Source organism: Salvelinus alpinus, chromosome 3 (genome assembly GCF_045679555.1).
Source record: "Salvelinus alpinus chromosome 3, SLU_Salpinus.1, whole genome shotgun sequence".
In the NCBI taxonomy this organism is placed as follows: Eukaryota; Metazoa; Chordata; class Actinopteri; order Salmoniformes; family Salmonidae; genus Salvelinus; species Salvelinus alpinus.
Genome location: NC_092088.1, coordinates 67,036,079 through 67,046,421, shown reverse-complemented (window position 1 = coordinate 67,046,421; position 10,343 = coordinate 67,036,079). Strand labels below are relative to the sequence as shown.

The window sequence follows — 10,343 nt, the reverse complement described above, 5'->3', positions numbered from 1 at the left end:
ACAAAAGACGCAACACAACACTACATAAAGAGAGACCTAAAACAACAACATAGCATGGCAGCAACACATGACACCACAGCATGGTAGCAACTAGGGTTGCACATTTTGGGGAATATTCAGAGGTGGAAACTTTCTGTGGGAATTAATGGGAAAATATGGGAATTAATATTAATACCATTTAAATGTAGATGTTTTTTGCATTGGGATATACACTGCTCAAAAAAATGAAGGGAACACTTAAACAACACAATGTAACTCCAAGTCAATCACACTTCTGTGAAATCAAACTGTCCACTTAGGAAGCAACACTGATTGACAATAAATTTCACATGCTGTTGTGCAAATGGAATAGACAAAAGGTGGAAATTATAGGCAATTAGCAAGACACCCCCAATAAAGGAGTGGTTCTGCAGGTGGTGACCACAGACCACTTCTCAGTTCCTATGCTTCCTGGCTGATGTTTTGATCACTTTTGAATGCTGGCGGTGCTTTCACTCTAGTGGTAGCATGAGACGGAGTCTACAACCCACACAAGTGGCTCAGGTAGTGCAGCTCATCCAGGATGGCACATCAATGCGAGCTGTGGCAAGAAGGTTTGCTGTGTCTGTCAGCGTAGTGTCCAGAGCATGGAGGCGCTACCAGGAGACAGGCCAGTACATCAGGAGACGTGGAGGAGGCCGTAGGAGGGCAACAACCCAGCAGCAGGACCGCTACCTCCACCTTTGTGCAAGGAGGAGCACTGCCAGAGCCCTGCAAAATGACCTCCAGCAGGCCACAAATGTGCCTGCTGTTCTGTCAGGGGCAGAACGACAGATTTTTACCTTGTCAGCTCGGGGATTCAATCTTGTAACCTTACAGTTAACTAGTCTAACGCTCTAACCACCTGATTACATTGCACTCCACGAGGAGCCTGCCTGTTACGCGAATGCAGTAGAAGCCAAGGTAAGTTGCTAGCTAGCATTAAACTTATCTTATAAAAAACAATCAATCATAATCACTAGTTATAACACATGGTTGATGATATTACTAGTTTATCTAGTGTGTCCTGCGTTGCATATAATCGATGCGGTGCTTATCGTTGCTCCAATGTGTACCTAACCATAAACATCAATGCCTTTCTTAAAATCAATACACAGAAGTATATATTTTTAAACCTGCATATTTAGCTAAAAGAAATCCAGGTTAGCAGGCAATATTAACCAGGTGAAATTGTGTCACTTCTCTTGCGTTCATTGCACGCAGAGTCAGTGTATATGCAACAGTTTGGGCCGCCTAATTTGCCAGAATTTTACGTAATTATGACATAACATTGAAGGTTGTGCAATGTAACAGGAATATTTCGATTTATGGATGCCACCCGTTAGATAAAATACGGAACGGTTCCGTATTTCACTGAAAGAATAAACGTCTTGTTTTCGAGATGATAGTTTCCGGATGCGACCATATTAATGACCTAAGGCTCGTATTTCTGTGTGTTATTATGTTATAACTAAGTCTATGATTTGATAGAGCAGTCTGACTGAGCGGTGGTAGGCAGCAGCACGCTCGTAAGCATTCATTCAAACAGCACTTTCGTGCGTTTTGCCAGAAGCTCTTCGCTGTGCTTCAAGCCTATCAACTCCCAAGATTAGGCTGGTGTAACCGATGTGAAATGGCTAGCTAGTTAGCGGGATGCACGCTAATAGCGTTTCAAACGTCACTCGCTCTGAGACTTGGAGTAGTTATTCCCCTTGCTCTGCATGGGTAACGCTGCTTCGAGGGTCGCTGTTGTCGTTGTGTTCCTGGTTCGAGCCCAGGTAGGAGCGAGGAGAGGGATGGAAGCTATACTGTTACACTGGCAATACTAAAGTGCCTATAAGAACATCCAAAAGTCAAAGGTTAATGAAATACAAATGGTATAGAGAGAAATAGTCCCATAATTCCTATAATAACTACAACCTAAAACTTCCTACCTGGGAATATTGAAGACTCATGTTAAAAAGGAACCACCAGCTTTCATATGTTCTCATGTTCTGAGCAAGGAACTTAAACGTTAGCTTTCTTACATGGCACATATTGCACTTTTACTTTCTTCTCCAACACTTTGTTTTTGCATTATTTAAACCAAATTGAACATGCTTCATTATTTATTTGAGGCTAAATTGATTTTATTGATGTATTATATTAAGTTAAAATAAGTGTTCATTCAGTATTGTTGTAATTGTCATTATTTCCCCCCCCCCCCCCGATTATTCGGTATCGGCTTTTTTTGGTCCTCCAATAATCGGTATCGGTATCGGCGTTGAAAAATCATAATCGGTTGACCTCTAAAATGTACACAGCTTTTCCTTCTACATTAGCTGCAGTGAAATGTCTCCACACATAAGGTGGTGCCCGGAGCATTTTCCTGTAAAGATGAGAAAAAAACGAGTAAAAAAATAAAAACGAAATGCAATTCCATGTACAGATAAATAGTTAACCAGTTAGATTAAACAACTCCCTTGTAAGAACTGTTTTCAAATGAAACATGTACGGAAACAGGTGAATTAACACTCCTCAGTTAGCAGGCTCAAGCAAGCTAAACCCCACATGGTAGCAAAAACTAACTAGGAGAAATTGTTAACAAGTTAGAAATTATCTAAACACACTTTGCTGTAGGCTACTATTTACTAGTAAACAAAAAATCATGTCATATAAAATATATTCACCCCACCCAGTATTGTCATCAAAACTTACCAGAAAGCATGTAGTCCTTGGCTCAGACAGTGTAGTAGTGTGGGCTCAATAGCATGTCATTAGTGTGCAGGATCTTGAGAATCAGCTGTACGTGTGATGGAAGAGTGCACTGCACATGTGATGGATGAATGCACAGTGCATGCAGAGGGTTGCAATTCCATTGAATTGGGGATAGTTTATCCAAAATATGCCACAAGACCTAGAATTGCCTTATGTGTATACCACAAAGGTTCACCGTTATAAGATAATTTCCTGGAAAGTTTCCAGCCCATTGCAACACATGGCAGCAGCACAACATGGTAGCAGCACAAAATATGGTACAAACATTATTGGGCACACACAACAGCACAAAGGACAAGAAGGTGGAGACAACAATACATCACACAAAGCAGCTACAACTGCCAGTAAGAGTGTCCATGATTGAGTCTTTGAATGAGGAGATTGAGCTAAAGCTGTCCAGTTTGAGTGTTTGCAGCTTGTTCCAATCGCTAGCTGCAGCGAATTGAAAAGACGAGTGACCCAGGGACGTGTGTGCTTTCGGGACCTTAAACAGAATGTGACTGGCAGAATGGGTGTTGTATGTGGAGGACGAGGGCTGCAGTAAATATCTCAGATGTGGGGAGTGAGGCCTAAGAGGATTTTTATAAATAAGCATCAACCAGTAGGTCTTGTGACAGGTAAACAGAGATGACCAGTTTACAGAGGAGTATAGAGTGCAGTGATGTGTTCTATAAGGTGCATTGGTGGCAAATCTGATGGCCGAATGGTAAAGAACATCTAGCCGCTCGAGAGCACCCTTACCTGCCGATCTATAAATTACGTCTCCGTAGTCTAGCATGGGTAGGATAGTCATCTGAATAAGGGTTAGTTTGGCAGCTAGGTTGAAAGAGAAGCGATTAGGATAGAGGAAAACAAGTCTAGATTTAACTTTAGCCTGCAGCTTTGATATGTGTTGAGAGAAGGACAGTTGTACCGTCTAGTTATACTCCCAAGTACTTGCATGAGGTGACTACCTCAAGCTCTGAACCCTCAGAGGTAGTAATCACACCTGTGGGGAGGGGCATTCTTCTTACCAAACCACATGGCATTTGCTTTGGAGGCGTTCAGAACAAGGTTAAGGGCAGAGAAAGCATGTTGGACACTAAGAAAGCTTTGTTGTAGAGCGTTTAACACAATTCGGGGAGGGGCCAGCTGAGTATAAGACTATCATCTGCATATAAATGGATGAGAGCTTCCTACTGCCTGAGCTATGTTGTTGATGTAAATTGAGAAGAGCGTGGGGCCTAGGATTGAGCCTTGGTACTCCCCTGGTGATGCGTTGGGCAGACCGTACCACCCTCTGAAGAGCACTGAGGTTGCGGGCGGTGCAGTTGCCGTACCAGGCGGTAATACAGCCCGACAGGATGCTCTCAATTGTGCATCTGTAAAAGTTTGAGGGGTTAAGTTGCCAAGACAAATTTCTTTCAGCCTCCTGAGGTTGAAGAGGCGCTATTGCGCCGCCTTCACCACACTGTCTGTGTGGGTGGACGATTTGAGTTTGTCAGTGATATGTACGTCGAGGAACTTAAAGCTTTCCATCTTCTCCACTACGGTCCCGTCGATTTGGATAGGGGGGTGCTCCCTCTGCTGTTTCCTGACATTCACGATCAACTCCTTTTTTTTTTGTTGACGTTGGGTGAGAGGTTATTTTCCTGGCACCACACTTCCAGGGCCCTCACCTCCTCCCTATAGGCTGTCTCGTCATTGTTGGTAATCAGGCCTACTATTTGATAGTATTTCATGTATTTTTAAATAAAGAAGTTATACATTTGCATTATGAGTAGTGCGTGACTTTAGGGTGGCAACACATATATTCAAAATTATTTCAATGGGGCTTTCTCCATTCTGATTGTTTTATACTGTTCAATTCAACTTCAACCAAAAGTAATTTTTGCAATTTTCAACAATTTTCTGATTTGCGATCATTTCTATACTGCAACGTAGGGCTGCACGATATGGGCAAACAATCTAGGCCTTGTTTTTAATTGGACTTGCGATTTAGAGCAAAACACTTAGGTGAACTGTTGGAATCATGGAAATGGAATGATTATTCTAATTCTATAAGTAGAATATAATAATGGGCACTTTGAATAGTGTTGTTTGACATGACGACAAATGAAACCGCCAGGGAGGAGTTATTGTGACAGGGTAGGAACCTACGTGTTTCCTAGGTGACCCTATAATCTTTTGCTACTTTGAATGTTTTCTCTTAGCTACTTCATGTAGCTAACATGTTAATGCTTTGCATATTCCTCTTTTCAGTTTTGCATTCGTGCAAATCTGAAAGTGCGAACCACCGCATTTAACCATGGAAAGATGACCGAGAATATGGCCGAACACAAACACTGTAGTTATTCCCTCCGCGGCAATCAAACAAGCAAAATGTTAGTATAGGGACAAAGTGAAGTCGCAGTTCAACAGCTCAGACACGAGACATATGTGGCAGGGTCTACAGACAATCACGGACTACAAAAAGATAATCAGCCACGTCACGGACACCGACATCTTGCTTCCAGAGAAATTAAACACCTTCTTTGCCCGCTTTGAGGATAATACAGTGCCCCCGACGCGGCCCACTTCCAAGGACTGTGGGCCCTCTGTGGCCGACGTGAGTAAGACATTTTAAACGTGTTAACCCTCGCAAGGCTGCCGGCCCAGACGCCATCCCTAGCCACTTCCTCAGAGCATGCACAGACCAGCTGGCTGGTGTTTACAGACATATTCAATCTCTCCCTATCCCAGTCTGCTGTCCCCACATGCTTCAAGATGGCCACCATTGGTCCTCTACCCAAGAAGGCAAAGGTAACTGAACTGAATGACTATCGCCCCAGTAGCACTCACTTCTGTCATCATGAAGTACTTTGAGAGACTAGTCAAGGATCATATCAACTCCACCTTACCTGTCACCCTAGACTCACTGCCATTTACATACCGCCCCAATAGGTCCACAGACGATGCGATCGCCATCACACTGCACACTGCCCTGTCCCATCTGGACAAGAGGAATACCTATGTAAGAATGCTGTTCATTGACTACAGCTCAGCATTCAACACCATAGTTCATCATTAAGCTTGAGGCCCTGGCTCTCAACCCCGCACTGTGCGATTGGGTCCTGGACTTCCTGACAGGCCACCCCCAGGTGGTGAAGGTGGGAAACAACATCTCCACTTCGCTGATCCTCAACACTGGGGCCCCACAAGGGTGCGTGCTCAGCCCCCTAGTGTACTCCCTGTTCACCCATGACTGTGTGGCCATGCAAGCCTCCAACTCAATCATCAAGTTTGCAGACTACACAACAGTAGTAGGCTTGATCACCAAAAACGACGAGACAGCCTATAGGGAGGAGGTGAGGGCACTCGGAGTGTGGTGTCAGGAAAACAACCTATCACTCAACGTCAACAGAACAAAGGAGATGATCGTGGACTTCAGGAAACAGCAGAAAAACCCAAACCGGTCCGTGCATCAATACTGGTATATTCTAAAATACGGTATACCACCCAGCCCTAGTTTGGACCATGAAAATCCTTTGTGATGTAGACACCGAAGAACTTGAAGCTCTCGACACGCTCCACTACAGCCCTGTCAATATGAATGGGGGCATGTTCGGCACTCCGTTTCTGATAGCCCATGATCAGCTCCTTTGTCTTGCTGAAGCTGAGGGAGAGGTTGTTTTCCTGGTACCACATTGCAAAGTCTCTGACTTCTTCCCTATAGGCTCTCATTGTCGTGAGTGATCTATCCCCATCTATCTTCTGAGCTCGTGCTACTAGGTGACCTAAACTGGGACATGCTTAACACCCCGGCCATCCTACAATCTAAGCTTGATGCCCTCAATCTCACACAAATCATCACTGAACCTACCAGGTACAACCCCAAATCTGTAAACACGGGCACCCTCATAGATATCATCCTAACTGACTCCCCCTCCAAATACACTGCTGTTTTCAATCAAGATCTCAGCGATCACTGCCTCATTGCCTGCATCCGTAATGGGTCTGCGACCAAACGATCACCCCTCATCACCGTCAAACGCTCCCTAAAACACTTCAGAGAGCAGGCCTTTCTAATTGACCTGGCCGGGGTATCCTGGAATGACATTGACCTCATCCCATCAGTAGAGGATGCCTGGTTATTCTTTAAAAGTGCCTTCCTCACCATCTTAAATAAGCATGCCCCCTTCAAAAAATTTAGAACTAGGAATAGATATAGTCCTTGGTTGACTCCAGACCTGTCTGCCCTTGACCAGCACAAAAACATCCTGTGGCGTTCTGCATTAGCATCGAATAGCCCCCGTGATATGCAACTTTTCAGGGAAGTTAGGAACAAATATACACAGGCAGTTAGGAAAGCTAAGGCCAGCTTTTTCAAACAGAAATTTGCATCCTGTAACTTTAACTCAAAGTTCTGGGACACTGTAAAGTCCATGGAGAATAAGAGCACCTCCTCCCAGCTGCCCACTGCTCTAAGGCTAGGAAACACAGTTACCACCGATAAACCCACTATAATTGAGAATTTCAATAAGCAGGTGCTTTCCACCTGGCTACCCCTTCCCCGGTCAACTGCCCGGCACCCTCCACAGCAATCCGCCAAAGCCCCCACCATTTCTCCTTCACCCAAATCCAGATTGCTGATGTTCTGAAAAAGCTGCAAAATCTGGACCCCTACAAATCAGCCGGGCTAGACAATCTGGACCCTCTCTTTCTAAAATGATCTGCCGAAATTGTTTTAACCAATATTACTAGCCTGTTCAACCTCTCTTTCGTATCGTCTGGGATTCCCAAAGATTGGAAAGTTGCTGCGGTCACCCCCCTCTTCAAAGGGGGTGACACTCTAGACCCAAACTGCTACAGACCTATATCTATCCTACCCTGTCTTTCTAAGGTCTTTGAAAGCCAAGTTAACCTCTTTCAGCTAGGGGGCACTATTTTTATGTTTGGAAAAATAACGTTCCCAAGGTAAACGGACTATTTCTCATGCCCAGATGCTAGAATATGCATATAATTGACAGATTAGGATAGAAAACACTCTAAAGTTAACAAAACTGTCAAAATATTGTCTGTGAGTATAACAGAACTGATTTTGCAGGCGAAAACCTGAGGAAATCCAACCCGGAAGTGCCTTTTATTTGGAAAAATCCCTGTTCCATTGCCTGCCCCTCCATTTTAAAGGGGTATCAACCAGATTCCTTTTCCAATGGTTTCCTCAGGCTGTGACCAGGCTTTAGACATAGTTTCAAGCTTTTATTTTGAAAAATGAGCGAGATTTATCAAAATGCGTCAGGTGTCCTTTGATTAGTTCATGTGCCCGAGAGTTGTAGCTCGACATTTTCTTTCTCTGTAGTATTGAATAGTTTACCGTCCGGTTGAAATTTTATTGATTTAGTCAACCTGAGGATTGATTAATTAAAACGTTTGACATGTTTCTACGAACATTACGGATACTTTTTGGAATTTTCGTCTGCCCTTCAGGACCGGAACGAGCCTGTGGTTTTCTGAACATAACGCGCAAACCAAATGGCGGTTTTTGGTTAAAAAACTAATCTTTATCGAACAAAAATAACATTTATTGTATAACTGGGAGTCTCGTGAATGCAAACATCCGAAGACCATCAAAGGTAAGCGATTAATTTTATTGGTTTTCTGACTTTCGTGACCAAGCTAATTTGTGGCTAGCTGTTCTCACTGTTTTGTCTAGTGATTGATAAACTCACAAACGCTTGGATTGCTTTCGCTGTAAAGCATATTTTAGGTGGATAGGTGGATTAACAACAAGCTAAGCTGTGTTTTGGTATATTTCACTTGTGATTTCATGATTATAAATATATATTTTTTTTTTTTATTTGGCGCTCTGCAATTCAGCGGTTGTTTACGAAAATGATCCCGCTAAAGGGATCCGTGCGTCAAGAAGTTAACAAACAGATTACCGACCATTTCGAATCCCACCGTACCTTCTCCACTATGCAATCTGGTTTCAGAGCTGCTCATGGGTGCACCTCAGCCACGCTCAAGGTCCTAAACGACATCATAACCACCATCGATAAGAGACATTACTGTGCAGCCGTATTCATCGACCTGGCCAAGGCTTTCGACTCTGTCAATCTCCACATTCTTATCGGCAGACTCAACAGCCTTGGTTTCTCAAATGATTGTCTCGCCTGGTTTACCAACTACTTCTCTGATAGAGTTCAGTGTGTCAAATCGGAGGGCCTGTTGTTCGGACCTCTGGCAATCTCTATGGGGGTGCCACAGGGTTCAATTCTTGGGCCGACTCTCTTCTCTGTATACATTAATGATGTCGCTCTTGCTGCTGGTGATTCTCTGATCCACCTCTACGCAGACGACACCATTCTGTATACTTCTGGCCCCTCTTTGAACACTGTGTTAACTAACCTCCAGACGAGCTTCAATGCCATACAACTCTCCTTCCGTGGCCTCCAACTGCTCTTAAATGCAAGTAAAACTAAATGCATGCTATTCAATCGATCACTGCCCGCCCATCCAGCATCACTACTCTTGATGGCTCTGACTTGGAATACGTGGACAACTACAAATACCTAGGTGTCTGGTTAGACTGTAAACTCTCCTTCCAGACTCGCATTAAGCATCTCCAATCCAAAATTAAATCTAGAATCGGCTTCCTATATCGCAACAAAGCATCCTTCGCTCATGCTGCCAAACATACCCTCGTAAAACTGACCATCCTACCGATCCTCGAATTCGGCGATGTCATCTATAAAATAGCCTCCAACACTCTACTCAACAAATTGGATGCAGTCTATCACAGTGCCATCCGTTTTGTCACCAAAGCCCCATACACTACCCACCACTGCGACCTGTACACTCTCGTTGGTTGGCCCTCGCTTCATACTCGTCGCCAAACCCACTGGCTCCAGGTCATCTACAAGTCTCTGCTAGGTAAAGCCCCGCCTTATCTCAGCTCACTGGTTACCATAGCAGCACCCACTCATAGCACGCGCTCCAGCAGGTATATCTCACTGGTCACCCCCAAAGCCAATTCCTCCTTTGGTCGCCTTTCTTTCCAGTTCTCTGCTGCTACTGACTGGATCGAAATGCAAAAAACACTGAAGCTGGAGACTCATATCTCCCTCACTAGCTTTAAGCACCAGCTGTCAGAGCAGCTCACAAATCACTGCACCTGTAAATAGCCCATCAAACTACCTCATCCCCATACTGTATTTATATATTTATCTTGCTCCTTTGCACCCCAGTATCTCTACTTGCACATTCATCTACCATTCCAGTGTTTTAATTGCTATATTGTAATTACTTCGCCACCATGGCCTATTTATTGCCTTACCTCATTTGCACTCACTGTATATAGACTTTTGTTTTATTTTTTTTCTACTGCATTATTGACTGTATGTTTTGTTTATTCCATGTGTAACTCTGTGTTGTATGTGTCAAATTGTTATGCTTTATCTTGGCCAGGTCACAGTTGCAAATGGGAACTTGTTCTCAACTAGCCTACCTGGCTAAATAAAGGTGAAATAAAGTATAAAGTAATCAGGCCTACCACTGGTGTCGTCGGCAAACTTCATGATGGTGTTGGAGTCGTGCCATGCAGTTGT

At 43.9% G+C, this 10,343-nt stretch overlaps 1 protein-coding gene across 3 annotated transcripts in view; it reads left to right on the top strand.

Annotated features, from left to right (window-relative positions):
• The window catches only part of eme1 (essential meiotic structure-specific endonuclease 1), a 31,977-nt gene that overhangs the window by 1,725 nt on the left and 19,909 nt on the right, over nucleotides 1–10,343 (top strand). Inside the window, exon 1 of one of the 3 annotated variants that reach the window (XM_071393783.1) lies at nucleotides 660–942. The exons of the other annotated variants lie outside the window; for them this stretch is intronic. The gene's annotated coding sequence lies outside the window, so the exon portion shown is untranslated. Of the gene's footprint in view, nucleotides 1–659; nucleotides 943–10,343 lie in introns of those variants that run through there. 3 annotated transcript variants of the gene reach the window in all.